This window comes from Bactrocera tryoni, unplaced genomic scaffold (genome assembly GCF_016617805.1).
Source record: "Bactrocera tryoni isolate S06 unplaced genomic scaffold, CSIRO_BtryS06_freeze2 scaffold_220, whole genome shotgun sequence".
NCBI lineage: Eukaryota > Metazoa > Arthropoda > Insecta > Diptera > Tephritidae > Bactrocera > Bactrocera tryoni.
The window spans coordinates 44111-60910 of NW_024395945.1; positions in this window are offsets into that span (position 1 = coordinate 44111).

Sequence of the window (16800 nt, forward strand, 5' to 3'; positions counted from 1 at the left end):
ATGTACCTCTATCAGTTATTATTCGGGATGGTAGGCCAAAATAGGATGACATTTCATTTAGCGTTTTAGAACGTGACTAGTTTTTGTATCACGTACGGCTTTAACTATTACAAATTTGCTGAAAGCGTCAGAAATGGATAATATATAAGAATTTCCCTGCTTGCTGCATATAAATGGACCGTTTTCGATTATGAACCGCGTATTTGTAACACATAGTACATCTTTGTCGAGAAGTACGTTTTCGGAAATAAGTTCATCATTGACTACCACCATGTCTACTTCGAGTTCATTATCATCAATTTTTAGCATTGTATTTATTTTAAGGGTGGAGACGTATTCTCCCCCACCAAAACCATATAGGGTCGTCTATACGTTTTTCAAGTTACCGATTTGCCTAGCGAATATTTTGCGCACAAGGGTGCGAGTGCTACCCGGATCGACAAAAGCATTTGTATTGTGTCCATTTACACAAATTACTTTTACTATACCCTCGTTACCACTTTCTTTACATACAAAGCCTATAACAGATAATCATCCGACGCTGATATGATGGCCGTTCGCACTGCTTCCGTTTTTTGTTGTGCTTTATTTTTTGTACCGTCTCACCACATATCCTTTGGATTTGGTGGAGTTCTTTGGCCACTATGGTTACCGCAATATCATCGGCGTATCCGATAATATGTACTTCTTTAGGCAGCGGAAGGCGTAGTATCCCATCACACAGGACATTCCATAAGAGTGGACCCAGTACTGAACCCTGTGGCACACCACCAGTTACCGTGTACTCTTTTGGACCTTCGTCTGTGTTGTAGAGCAGCAGCCTTTCGGACAGATAGCTCTGTATGATGCTCAGCAAATATGCTGGTGTTTTTTTCGCCTGTAACGCACGCAGTATGTGGGGCCAGGAAGCCGAATTAAATGCGTTTTTTACGTCGAAGGTTATGACCGCGCAGTATTCTTTATTGCCATACATACCATCTTTCTCCTTCTATGGCATTCTCCGAAATACCTGTGAGCTTCTTAATTGCGTCAACAGTTGAGCGCTTTTTGCGGAAGCCGTGTTGGTTATTTGATAGACTGCAGGCCTCCCCTTCTAGGTGGCTTTCTAGTCGGACACAAATAATCCACTCCAGCATTTTTCCCATCGTGTCGATCATGCATAGAGGACGGTAAGAGCTAGGTTCCCCTGCTGGTTTGTTTGGCTTCTGCAATAGCACTAGGCGTTGCATTTTCCATATCTTGGGGAAGATCCCTTTTCGTAGGCATTGTGTAAAGAGCTCCACAAATTTTGTTTTGTAATTGACTGCAATCTTCAAGACCTTGTTCGGGATTCCATCCAGTCCCGGTGCTTTTGAATTGCCGAACCGTTCAGCAGCTTGTAGCACTTCGAGGTCACTTACTGACGCTGCATCTGCTGGCTCTACGTTTCCGAGAAGTAAACTTCCAGCTTCTTGGCTTTGCTTAGGGAAGAGTGTTTCTACCACATTCTTTAGCAAAGCATTCGCTGCTGGCTATGCTACGTTGGAACCGGCGCCTCGCTATGTGACACTCGCTTCTAAGTAAAGCGGTTTCATGATTCCACCAGTATACCGGTTTTCTTTGTGTTATTTGCTTCCTTTTGGCCATAGCCGCATCGCAGGCTTTGGATATGTGGTCTACCAGCAGTTTGGCTTGGATATCTACGTCAGTATCTTTCTTCAGGTTATCATCCAGCATAAATTGGAAGAGTTCCTCGTCAAGTGTTTCAATCCTCCATCCTTTGGACAGCACTCTTTGGCGACAAGTGGTTCTTCGTAGTCCTTGTGTTGGTTTGCTGATATTTATTAATATAGCCATGTGATCACTCTGGGTATATATGTCGCACACCCGCCAGTCCGTTGATCGGATTAAGGTTCTGCTAGCAAAGGATACGTCAATAATAGAGCCACGCCCATCCTTTTCAAAAGGGTTCTTTGTCCCTGTATTCAGTAGGACAGCGTCTAACACAGCAAAGGCTTTAAGCAGTGCCCTTCCTCTTGGGTTAGTTGATTTGCTTCCCCATTCTATCGCCCAGGCATTGAAGTCCCCCGCAATTATGTTTGGTGTAGTTGTGGTTGCATCGTTCACAAGATCGTCAAGTATTTTTTCATATTCGTCAAGCGGGATACTTACGGTATGTAGCAGCTGTAGAAGTAGATCCCACATATTTTCGCTCTTGCGTAGTAGGCCCTTCCAGTCAATGGTTTGTGTTGAAACGTTTCGTCTCCACATGCCCATATTGCTACCTTCTTTGTGGTATCTGAGATCCACTTGTCTGTCGTTTTTTTATATTGTTCACAAATTATTGCTACGTCAATACTACTTTCATAAACCGTTTGCGTCAATAGCTCCTGAGCCGCCTCACAGTGGTTCAGGTTTATTTGCAGGATCTTCACTTTGTATTTTTACTGCACGCTGCTATGTAGATGGGACATTTTCGGCTCCCTATTTGGTGTTCAATATTCGTTTTCCCACTCTTTTTGCACGCGATGCAAAAGGGTTTATTAGTGCAGGATTTCGCAAACTCACCCTCCTCTCCGCACTTAATACAGCACTTACTCCTGTCTTCCAGGTTGCTGCACGCCTTCGCCACATGTCCATATTCGAGACACCTAAAGCACTTCTTCAGTTGAGCCTTCTCCCTAATCCTGCAGATTGTCCAGCCGATCCTGATCTTTTGGGCCTGTAGTAAATATCTTGCTTCTTGCGCAGGAAGACTTATCACTGCTATTTGGGTGCCCGCGTACGCCGCTCTGATAGTTTTTACCGCTGCTACGTTAAAGAGGCCAAGTTCTTTAATTTCTGTTCGGATTGCTTCTGCTATATCTTCTTTTGTGGTGATATCGTCCAGGTCCCGCAGTTCCACCGTGGTTTCTTGTCTCAGTGTTTTGATTTGCGCTTGGTCGCCCAAAATTCTGCCTATCTCTTCTTTATAACCTTCAGTGCTTCCTGTCGGCTCCTTCTTTAGCTCAAGTAGAATCTCTCCTTTGGCTGTCTTTTTAACTCTTCACACATTTTTGCAAGTTCTTGTAGTGTTCCATTTGTTTTGACTGTTCGAAGAATGCGTACGTCATTTCACCAGATTTTGCAATCACGATGGCATCAGACCGAAAGCGTTTTGTCATGTTCGCATCCTTTTTATTCGTTTTCCTCTGTGTCCTGCGCTGGACCGTTACCCAGTCTTCCTCTGTCGCTGGTTTCCCTCTAGAATCTTTAGGATAGCTAACTCTGTCCTCACTTGTCAGGTCAACTACAGTTCTCGTCAGTAGCGCTTCACGGGCGGTTTTGGTTTTTTTTGGGGGCGTTCGTCTCCCCGTTTGCTTGCCGTCGCGTGGCCTTTTAGGTGTTGTTTCGACAACCTTTGTCTGGCTTGACATATTACGTCTTAGTTCGCCCAGTCGGGCGTGCTCGTCCTTGGCACATGCGTGAAGTTTCACGATAGAGCCAAGTAGCTCCCGCATCGAATTGTTGATGGAGCGCTGCGGTGGGCGCATCATAACAGCTAACTTCTGTATATATTCTCCTAATTCTGACATGTGGTCTCGTTTGCTTAGTCTTACCACTAATGACGGTGTATCTTCCTGCAGCGCGGGGGGTGAAGATTTGGCTCGCGCAGGTCTATCCACCGATAGCATTTTTACAGGCGATCTAGCCAATCGCGAAGCCTTCTTAAAGGGATCCATCTCTGGATACTCCACATTTTTGTTGCTGCTATTGTTGTTGTCGTTGTTAATTTTTTCCATTGTTTTCTCCATAAATCAGTTTCACCAGCGCATCGTGTGCAGGGGGGCGGGCCGAAATAGACAGGAACGGGTGTACCCTCGGGGACGATGCCCCTACCCCAGTTCCCTGAAGTCTGTCCTTCGTTTTGCCGGTCCCGGAATATGCGGACGAATCGGCGCTCGCCCGGAGCAACGCAGACTACTATTTCTGCGCTCAATGGACACTTCCTGACCAAGGCCCGAAGGGGCTGGTTACTGATACACATCGTGGCTAAAACTTCGGAAGAGCAAGCTCACATCACCCTTTCCACACCATCAGTGGGAAACAGCTGGTGGTGCTTCGTGGGACTCCCAGTGCGCCCCGGTATGAACCGGTCATGTTCGCAGCCGCACCTAACATGGTGAACAGACGCTGACCAGGAAGCCGCTCATTGTGAGTCCGTCGCCCCTGGGTTTTTATATTACCCACCATGCCCATGCATGATGGGGGGAACACCAATTTTTAAGAGGCGGTATCGACTCGCCTCTGTCACAGGGGTTTCATCGGCTTAGCTGGCTTTTATACCGCGTCCTCCACTCCTGCCGCTCCTTGTCGGGGGTTGCTTATTCGTTACCACTTATTTCGCAACTAACCTGCTACTACAGGCCGTCCGGCTATCCGCGACCTGCCGACCCTCCCGGTAGCTTAGAGCTCAGCTGAAAAGCCTGGTCCCACTGGAACCAAGACCAACGGGCGATTTCACAACTTCACAACGTGCACATGTACATATGTACTTATACATCAAACGTTACTAGACGTGTACGTTTAGGCGTGTTGGTACAATTCCACTTCTTAATATTGACATATGCACATTTAAGCGCAATGATACGATTCCTTTTGAATGTTGACGCGATACACATAAGCAGCACAAACGATACGTTGATGATAAACAAATTAATTTTATTTAAAAATAAACAATTAATAAAGAAAATGCAATTATAAATTAATGTAATTTTAGAAGAGTCGACCCCACCTCTACGACTTCTCATCAACAACTCACACCGAGTCGTATTTAGGGATAGGAAAGTCGACTCTGACTTTAGTCAAAAATCGATCTTTTAATAGAAATAATCGACTTTTTAGGATCGATTCAAGCCTGTCTTCTGAGCAATTGCAAAACACACCCAAGTTTACATTGTAGTTCCATACAGATAGATGGAAGGATTTGATACGACGAAAGAAAATTTGGTTAAGGCACAGACTTTATCGGAAAATTCAATATTGATGTAAGTTTTAAAATTTGCTTTTTTGTCCACACATTACTTGTGTGATTCTAATTACTTATTTTAGGCAAACAGTAAATATACGGCTACAACAATGGTTTAGTACACTGTAGGAATGACAACTTTGTGTCATTAAATTATCCTCAATTAATATAAATTCATGTCTTTCTTTCTAATTTGTAATTTGCTCGTATTTTCCAACTGTTTTGTAAATTTTCGATAAGCCTCGTTTATTGTAGCTATACGGAGGCGAGCTTTTTTGTAAATTATTGGCTTACTTTAGCAGACTGGGTTCATTTGTAACAAACATTTTCATATATCGTTGTTGCAACATTTCAATAAAAATTTTTTTTACTCCTAAGCCAAAAGCAAAATGCTAAGCTACTCAATTTAATGAGTAAATATCAATGAACTGAATAGCGTTCAAATACAAATGCAAGGAATTTGCATGTGTCTTCTTATCACATAACATATAATATAACATATACACACAGATGTTATAATTGAATGGTTTCAATAACTATATTGACAAAAGCAATACGGCTGCGCATATGTTAGGTGAAAAGGAGCAAGCGCACATTTGACATAAGAATTTGTATGGCAAAGCGAAAAAATTAATTATATGTAATTAAATTCCTAACATATGTGTTAGTGTGAATAGAAATTCTTATTTTATTAGTTGGAGAACTACCTTATTTATTAATCTCCATTATAAAGAATTTGAGGTACATATATATTTTCTTACTGACTTTTTACACTAAAAGTTTTACTTTTTAGCTAGATAACTATAGCACCACAAATCATTTCAGCAAGGCACCAAAAGAATTATAAATAAACTAGCTGACCCCGCAGCCGTTGTCCTGCGTGAAATTAAAGAAAGTTGAAATTATATTGTGTCGAAAATGATTTATTTTCGATTTTTCTACATTTTTTTAATGCAGCGCAGCTTAATAAACATAATTTGTTTGATTTCTGTTCTGGTGCGTAGATATACAAAGAAGATGGGTTTCCAACTCGTCAACACGCCACATATATCTGGCCAATTTCCCCTGGAAATTGAATACGTTTGAAATGAAATGGCTGTCCCTTGTATTCGATAACTGCGTCATAATCAGTCGGGTTCCATTACACAGTTTCGGCGCATGAAGATTGTGAAACATGATAATGACAGATCCAACTTTGAGACGCAAATGATGCTGGGGTATACCAGGGCTTTCCAAAGAATTTGGAAATTCCACTGGATAATTTACGGTTTCGTCTTTCTTGTCAAGACGATCGATCGATTTATATGAGCGCGAACCTCCCGAAATTTGACTTTGAATTCTGGTAACTTATGCCTATTTGCATGACTTCTTTGGAGGGTGTTTTTTTATAGGAAAATAAAAAAGAATTATTTTGAATATTAAGAGTGTTTTTATTTACATATAGAAAATATAAAAAAAAAATTATTTGAAAAAATTTTATACTTTATCTATTATTATTGTCACTCGAAGTTGGAACCTCAAAAAAAATGCATGTGGGTGACCCGGGTGATTTTGGATCTGGATGTTATCTGAAATCAAATATTCTTGATTATTCTTAATCTATAGACATGTCATTCTGGTCAAAACTACTGAAGTTAAATTTCAAGGGTAAATAACAAAATGGCGGACTTTGAAAAAAAAGTCCTTTTATTTTAGCAAAGAAGGGTTGTAAAATAAAAAGCTGTGTGGTAAAAATTCTCGTTAGTACCGACGGAACTACATATAAGTGGGTAGAACAGCCTGTTAAAATTTGAAAGCAATCGGTAAAGTAGGAAAAACGTTAGGACCGTTTTGAGAAAAACGCGTTTAAAGTTCAACAACTCCGATAGAGAGGACTCCGAGGCGCTCTAGGAAACTCGTTATAACTCCCGAAATATTTCAAATTTCTGTCTGAAATTTTGACAATATATTTTCAAGACATTGTACTTTCAAATTAAGCAAAAGAAAGTTTTTTATTTTTTCAACCCAAGTTACCTTAATAAGGACTTTTAGTTTAGTTCAGAAGTTTTTTGATTTCGTATACACTCTTTGCTTTCGCTTGCAATGTTCAATTACGACTTTCATTCCTTTTTTTATTATTTCTGAATCATCAACCAATAACCAAACACCAATGCGAATTACGAAGGCATAAACAAACAAAAGAATTGCAACTGAAATGAAAAAAGGATAAAGTGAAATAAAAACAACAATATCAGTGGAAATTTGCATAACTGTGTGTTGTAAATAGAAGTTTTCAGCCGCTTAGCCCCTTTCCGTCATATTTGGTTAATACGCTTGGACAAATTTATGAAATAGAACGAAATATAGTAATAAAAAAATGAAATGGAAAAAAGCAAAGGTGCTAAAAAACTTGAAATCGAGAAAAACGCGTTAAATACAAACTATTACAGAACAAATAAAATTATTGTCGTCTGGAAGAAAAGAGCAGAATGAGTTGGTATAAGCACAATAACAAAAAGAACTATATTTGACATAACAAAAGAAATGGCTGCAATTGCTCACTACACAGGTTACAGCAGGTGTTGGCAGCCAGGCAAATAACAGCTTGACCTCTTTCGATTCAAACCGCCGAACTTCTCGGTTCTCTGCATTTCTGAGTATTCGAGTATTAGAATATACTACATACATATATTTTATTTTTTACCATCTTTTTATATTTCTTCTTTCTTTTAATTTAAGAACTTTATGCAAGTTTTTGCTTAAGGGCATTTACCAGTCTTGATTTGCATATATTTTCTTTGCTAGGGTTGAATATCCGACTCGTGTTGAGAGGGAATGCATTTTTGAAAAGGTGATCAGTAATTTGTGCTTTTGCTAACGTATATATACTTAGTACTTACCGTCTTTAGGTTTTATACATATACTAGGAGGGACCCGCCCCGGCTTCGCACGGATGCAATGCTGATGCTAAAGACATTACAGAAAACCTGTGAACATTGCAGTGGATGTTGTTACATACACATAGCGGCTTCGCACGGGCACTCAACATGACATTAACACAAATATTCACAATTTTTTGCGTCGAATTTAAAAAAAAATATGAAATTTTATTCTTATATATTATTTAAGATTTTTTTGTACTTTTTTCATTGTTTTATATTTTTTTTTGTTTTTGTTTTTGCATTTTTTATTAGTGTTTTTTAAATTTCTTTACGTTTTAATTTTTTTGTTTAATACGTTTCTTTTGTTTGTTTTTTCTCAATATCAGGTTTTTTTGTTTATATTTTTAATTATTGCAAAGAGGTCATAATCCCAAAAGAAAAACTTTTTATTGTGTTAGAGCTTCCCTATAAACTATATTTGATGTTGTTTTATTCTGTGGCAACAAAATAAATTGATTTTCAGGGGCTCCGACCCGCGATAGTCCAACATACATTTGACCGTGAGTAAAACATTTCTTTCGCAGGTCGATCCCTACTAATTCGAAGGTTTGACCTTGGGACTTGTAATCGTTAATGCGAAAGATGTTTTTACCGGAAATTGAAGCCGTTTAAATGGGATTGGCAGATCAGTCGGGATCATCGGTATCCTCGGTATATGAGCCAGTTGACCAGCTGCTGGGCCAGTAATAATAGTTGCTACAATTAAATTGTCCTTTAACTCTTTAATAAGCAGCCTCGTCCCATTACACATGTTCGGAGGGCTTAAATTTCTTAAAAGCATTATTGGGATTCCGGTTTTTAGCGACAACTCATGTGGTGGCAGTCCAGAAGGGTTCAACGAATTTAAAAATTCCTGTGAATAATGGACTGCGTCTTCGATATTAGTCACATTGTCGATTGATTTGTATGTTTTAATTTGGCCGGGGACTTTTTGAACTATTAGATTGTTTATTTCATTAACAGTATCATTCTTAGGAGACACTATAGCCCTAGAACATAGCCAATGAAAGTCCTTTTGGTGCAAATTCTCGATATCAGGGTATATAGCATCTATTAAGTTTTCCAAATTATGGAGTATTTGACCTAGGGCTCATCCAGAAGAATGTCACAATGATCGCTTAAATTTGGAGTGGGAAAAATTCCTTCTTCCGTTCCGTTGACCAAACGTCGCTGGTATTTTTTTGTGCAAATTCCGTTTTTCATACATGGTGCTGTTAAGTTATGTTCTCCGCATGGTCCGTGCACCATATTTTTAGTTACGATATCGTACAATATTGGATCGTTTTGTTGGTTGGGAAGTTCCGCAACTATGACCCTATCAATTTCGTCTGGTTGGATTTTTGTCTCTAGCCAAAACAGCATATGACAGTGTGGTAAACCTCGCTTCTGCAACTCCACACTCACCATGTAACATTTCACTTTGCCGAATATTTCATCTTTGTTGAATAATTTTATGAATTTCTTCATTTTTAAGTGAAACACCCTTGAAATGATGTCATGACGATCAAAAGATCGCTGACCAGGTAGTAGTTCCGCTTTAATTTCAGGCCATTCAGGATTGTACGTAAACGTGACAAATAAGTCTGGTCTCCCGTAGTTTCGGACATACGCCATCGCGTCTTGTGTTTTTTCATGCAGGTAACGTGGAGAACCTGTAAATGAAGATGGTAAGATTACGCGCTGACCGATATTTGATCGGTCAACATTTTCGTCTTGATTTAAAGCGTCTCTGAGATGAATGTATTCTTCAGCCCTTAGTCTCTGTTGGTTACGATATATGTAATTCAATCGTTCCGATATCATTTTTGCCATCAAATCGACAATATATTGGCTAAATAAGTCCCTGTAATAATGTAATGGATTAAAACTGTTTGCTCTAACCATCAACCTGAATGCATAAAATTGCATGCACGTCACAGTTTTGTTACGCGCTGTACCTTCCTGTGGAATGGTTAAATAATAACCGTCTTCTCCTTTAACGAACATTAAGGGATACTGTAGTGGATCATATGATCGATGTAACTCGGATACCCTTTTAAGTTGGCCGTCTCTTCCGTGCAGCACTATGTCTCTGGGGCCTTTTTCTTCGTCAACCAAGAGAACAGCTACCTCGTTTACAGCTGGAGAATTGTATCTACCCGGGTGAGCAGTCTGCGGTGGGCAGTCGGAAAGAATAATTAGGTTTAAATTATCCGAAGAGTTTCGTTCAATATTTTGTTTAAAGCTTCGTATATATACGTTGTGGCTTTTCAGTGCTGTCTGTAGTTCATTAATTAAATCTATTTTTAGCGTTGGAGCTATGTTTGCCCTCAACGAAAGCTGATCTGCGTCTGAAATAAAATATATCTGTAAGCATTGTGGATTTTGGCCTGATGGTGGTAAAAGGCTACCAATAAGATGATATACCTGGCCCTCTATTTTGAAAGTTGGCATAAAATTACCTTCTCTTATTTCTTTGGCGCCAAACGAAGTCATTTGAAAAAGGCTATTGTACTTACGGATGTTGGTTAGGAAATGTCTAGATAGAGAATGATTATTTGTCAAAAGATTTTTTATTGGCTGTGGTGGTTCTTGAATATTGGGGATAATAACTTTTCCAGAAGCACAACTCATACCATTAGTTTCATCGACCCATTTTTTTGGCAGAACACTTAGGGCAAATCGCCGATTTGGACGGAAGACTGTTGAGCATAATCAATCTGTGGCTCGTATTTAAAAGCCGATCTGTTACTGTGAGCTACAACTCGATTGCGAACTCTAGCTCTTGAAGTCTGTTGTCGTTCTCTCTGGTCTTGAAGGCGTTGGGAACGCTCAGAGCTTGATTCCCTAATGCGGGATTGTATACTTCTGAAATTTTGCTCTTCAAGCCGCTGCAAACGCTCAGTACTTGACTCTCGCGCGTGCACATGAGAAGTTCTTAAATTTTGTTCAGCTAGGCGCTGCGAACACTCAAGACTGGACTCCCGCGCGCGTCTTTGAGAGGTTCTCATGTTTTGTTCAGCGAGCCGTTGCGAACGCTCGGTACTCGACTCTCTGGCACGCGATTGCGCCACATATTCTCTCTGACTTAAAAGACGATTTTCAGTTTCAGATGAAGATTCTTTATTTCGACATATTTTTGTGGCCCTGGCATGGGAATTATTTCTAGAAAGTTGAGATCTTGATCTTTTGGGCATTTTTTTTAAATGATAAAAGAAAAAAAGCCTTTAAACTAATCTTTGAGGTTCTTACAACTACCTACATACTATAACAACATACAAAACTACAACCTATGTATTAAAATTAAATCATAAAACTTATTCAATTCATTTCTTAGGATAACTAAATGTACAATATCTGTGCTATATATATGGGTCTAGATCTGAAAAGAACTTTTTGAATGGGTTTAGTTACCTACTAAACGAAGTATTATCAAGCGACAAAATATTATCAAGCGACAATTTTTTTTAATTCCGCACACGACCATTCAGTAGGGAGCCGACCGCGCGAGTGATCTTAACCAAAGAATGTATAATAACACTGCATATACATATAATACATATGTACATTATTGCAACATTGAGATCAACATTCTCATTGAAATCAATATTCTCATTTCTCTCTCCTATTCTTATTTTGGCGCAATTTCACCCAATCCAGGGCATTGAATTTTTGCATACATATTGACATTGAAATTTTTCATGTTCTTTATTAATGTGGTGTAGTTTATCGTGTTCCTTCATAAAGTGGTGGAAAATTTGGGTAGAGGAGTATATATCGCTTTTATTGTACGTATACCACAATATATTCTCTACTTCCAAGGTTGGCTTTGGTGCTGTGTGCTTAGCTGATCAACATTTTGCAACTCCAAATATTTTGTTCGGGTTCAAAGCCTACATGAACTTCTAAAATATGTATATATTTTTTGACTTTTTTGTTTTTTTATTTCATTTTATTTTATTTCCATTTTAATTACTATTTATTTGATTATTTGCCCTATAATTATTTTTTATAAAAACACATTATTCAAATTTTCCCTTTATGCGCATATCAAAGAACATCTGCGTGTGCAATTTCTATAGAAGCTAGTACCATACAGTGTGGTGTAGTTTCTCTGATACATTTTCTGTTCTCATGTTCCTTTATATCGTGTACGCAATTGGCAAGTTCCCTATAGAGTGGTAAACATTGGCTTGCTTCCCCTTTTGAATGGTGTTCCTTCATACTGTTCGAAATTTTTTCGATTACTTCTTCGAAAATTTTTCGATGTTCCTAATGTCAAATAACATTTTAGCAGAGCTAACATTTGCTCCTTCTTATTATTATACACATTCTTTGTCTTAACCCTGACGCCTACAACTCTACAACGCATAGTTCGCCGCCGAGCGACTTTTAAAAATTTTTAACTCGTGATATCTTTTGAATGGAATGTCAGAATCTAATAATTCAAAAAGTTATATAAAGGTTTTGAAGCGATTTAAATGATAAATCATTTATTTCGATAAGGATCAATGCTAAGTTATAAATAAAGAGCCTTTTCAAGTAGTGGTATTTTAATTAATTTTTTTATATAAAATCGCTTATTGTGACAAAACTATAATAGTTAGAGATATGATGTCGCGACGTTTTTTGTAGATAATGATAAGTTCTACAAAATTGTAGTATATCACTTTGTTATATCTTCAATCGTTTTCGCAGCATTCGCGATTACAGAAAGTTTTTTGGTATTTTTTTTACATTATCGGAGTTTTGGTAAGGAACCCTATTTTTTTTTTAACTAAATATAGCCTATGTCACTCAGGGATAGTATAGCTTTCCAACGGTGAAAGAATTTTTCAAATCGGTTCAGTAGTTTCGGAGCCTATTCGAAACAAACAAACAAAAAAACAAACATTTCCTCTTTATAATATTAGTATAGATATAAGTATATAATGGGTATTCGAAAAAGTCTTTTCGTAGTTTGTCAATAGATTTCGTTGCAGTCGTATATCTCCAGTGCTACCAATCACATTGTGTCATACCATATATTGTTGAAAAGGTGAGATTTTAAGATTCATTTAAATTAAGTTCGGGGGGGGAGTTGGAAAAAGTTACAGCTGTTCAAAAATTAGTGATAATAATGAAGAAATTTGCTATATTTTAAAATTTTTGTATAAAAAAGGTAAGAATGCCACGCTAGCCAACAATGAAATTTGTGAAGTTTACGGAGACGATGGTGTACCAGCTTATGTACCACAATACCACTGGCTTTCGTTCTGAAAATTTCAAAATTTCAATTTACGCTGACGAAAGTTTTACCCTGATGGATTAATGTCTCTAGCGGAAAAATGGAAAAAAGTGGTCGACCAAAATGGTTCATATTTGATTATTTATTAATTAGTATAAACATAAAAAAAAATAAGTTGAAATTTGATTAAAAATACGAAACGATTTTTTCGAATACAAATATTTTCTTTGATAGGGTTGAAAGTGAATGAATATTTGCAAAGGTAAGCAGTAATTTTTGCTTATGACTTATGTTTAGTATTTACCGCTTTTAATTTTTATACTTACATATATAAAAATATTTAGTTAGATTATGCTTGCCGATGTACATATGTAAGTAATTTCTTCCAGACATGCTGTCCAGCAAAATACGCATACGCGTTAACTAGCAGTCAATTCTTACTTTACTATGTTATATTTTGAAAATTTAAGTTTAAATCTTTAAAGAATTATATGGTATAATTTTCTCTATTTTTTATACTACTGCAATATGTTGCTACAGATCATAATAAATATGTTCACCTAACGGTTTTGTATCACTTTAAGCTCACGATATATAGTAATATATAATATATGTATGTGCATGTATGATCCACCTATCCATATGTTCGTGTAAGCGATAACTTGAGCAAAAATAATGAAATCTTGATTAAACTTGTTACACATATTCCATTTGACTCAAGGAGGACTTCTTTTAAAAATGGACGTAATCAGACATATACAAAACGCCATTAAGTGAAACCCCGTTAAAGCGTCATTACTAAGCATTTAATTAAAATACAAAACTGTAATCTGATACGGGAGATCGCAGCAAAGACAAACACCTGCTAGCTCAGATGGTTGAATGTACATATCTACCAAACCGCGGAAGCTAACTCAAATAAACTTACAGAGAAGAAGTTCGCTTAGCACTACTTCTTGTGGAATATTAAACATTGTAAATGGGATAATATCGATACGATTACATGCATTTTTGCCAATACCATATGCCACAAAAATAAAATATTCCCTGGGTTTCATGAAGTATCGAAAATCTTTAAATTAGGTATATGGAGGCTCAGGGAAGTGTTGCCCCGATTCAACCTATTTTTAATTCACAGAGATACCTTCATCAAGAAAAGATTCTCTCTGAATTTCAATTCTATACGGTCGGACGGACGGACAGTCACTTTCATTTCAAGTCGCGTCTTCATCACGATCATTTATATATTTAACCCTATATCTCGATTCCATCTCGATCAGTTTTATGTGATACATACAACCGTTTGGTGAATAGAACTATTATACTCTGTAGCAACATGTTTCAAGAGTAAAATATTAAAAATTCGACTATCCAAACTTGCGATATTTTAATTTTAAAATTCCCATTATATTTAAATTCACAAACAGTTGGTGTATGATCTAGTATCAGTATAGGTTAAGTGAAGCTGATGAATACTCCTTTGCAATGTTGGTGTTAAACACTGGTTGCAAAAAAAAAGTAGCCGTGTTTCTATACCTGAAAATTTTATACATTTCTATGTAATCGTATCTGTTTGGCAACCACAACCAATTTTGCTTGCAGAAATCACCAAAGCATATTAAAAAAATTTTAGTTGATCAATTCCAGTGGTCAATTTTTTTTCTTAAATTTTTCATGGATAATTTTTTAAAGCAAACTGCAGCAAACTCCGTTAAGTACCACTTTAGAAAAATATAGTTTGGGCGGCATTCGAAATTAGCCTGTTACGTTCGTGATTGTAATAGTAGCTAGCATGCCTAATTGTATACAGTAAAACCGACCAAGCAAATAAAATTGTTCATAAACAATAGTTAAATAAAAACTTTAAATAAAATGTGAAGCTGTCAGTAACAGTTCAAGGCAATGAATTACAGCTTATTGCAGCTTCTGATTACAAGTGCTTACTTCATAAATAAAAGAATTAACTTTGGACAAATGAAATGTAAAAATCCAAACAAAATTTTTTCAAAATCGTATTCGGTGCAAATTCATGATTAACAAGCAAAACCGAAAATCGTTAAAAGTGGATTTGCTCCCAAACATGACATTGGACAAATGAAATGTAAAAATCCAAACAAAATTTTTTCAAAATCGTATTCGGTGCAAATTCATGATTAACAAGCAAAACCGAAAATCGTTAAAAGTGGATTTGCTCCCAAACATGACAGTAAAGCAAGCTTTTAAAAGCAACCATGCAATGCTTTTACAAATCTGTTTAAAAGCAAGCAAAAGTTCGCAATCCTCGAAATCACTCACTTACATAATCGGCACTTACACTGTTATTAACGAATCCCACTAATGGTTCGACTAAAATAGCGATGTTTTTTCAGTGAAAGGGTGATAATTTTTTAGCGCTTTATTTGCTTTAATTCAATTTATCCATAGCAATTAATTTAGTGCTTTCATTGGATGGGCGCCGTAGCAATTACTACCTATTTGTATTTTTTTAATCAACTGATTATAATTATAATAACACTGCAATTTACTGCAGAAGAAGCTTAAAGTTTATGCTAGAAGCTGTTTCTAAGCGAAAATTCAGTTTCTTATATAGAGTATTTACATATTGTTACTGTAATTGTTTTCTCGACTTGTTGTAACTGTTACTGTTATACATCAAATGTATATTGGGTAGTCGAGAAAGGCCTTTTCGTATTTTGTCAATAGATGTTGTTGCTGTCGTTTATCTCCAGTGCTACCAATCACATTGTGCCATACCATATGTGCTGGAAAGGTGAGATCTTAATTAAATTCGTGAAAGTTGACAATATTATATAGTACACCATGTTGTTTGGTCAACACAGGTTTTGTATGCAAAGACATTCAACTTTGAAATTAAAGTACGATGATCAGTTCAATTACTACCCCTCTGTGGCCTCACCTTTACATATCTTGGGGCCCCAAATGCGTACAGCGTAGTCTTGCCAATGGGCCATTGTTTTCCTGGTGACAGTTAGTATTTCAACCAGTTTCCTCTACGGACGGATATATGTTTATAACCCTATATCTATCTCGCTTAGTTTTACGTGATACGTACAACCGTTAGGTGAACAAAACTATAATACACTGTAGCAAGTGGTTGCAGAACGATGTGAGTCGATTTGGGGATGTCCGTCTGTCTATATGTTTGTTTGCCTGTCTATTTGTCCGTATATATGAGAATTAGTCAGTTTTTGAGATATCCATCTGAAATTTTGCAAAGGTCTTGACTTTCCATGCAAACTGAACGATCGGAAGCAAGTGCTTGCACTGAAAACCACTGTTATTTTAATGGATAACCCTCAAAGAATATAGAAAAGTTTATCTATACAGTATGGTAACAGCAACAATCATGCTTAAAGTAATGGTAACGTATTATATTAACATGGTTGTATTATGAATACATTCATAGAAGATTTCTCTTCTAGTGAACGCACAGGACACTAGCAAAGTTACGAGTTAGTTAATAAAGTTATACTTATAAATGAAAGCATGTAGAATATATATGCATTCGTAAAACTAATAGAAAGTTAAAAAATGAATCGTAAATACGAAACCCCATCATTTACTGGTGAGTTTAAATCTACACCGTATGAATGCTACAGATTCCTTCGGATAAAAAAAAAAGACATTTTTATAGAGACATACATATTTGTACATTAATTTATGTA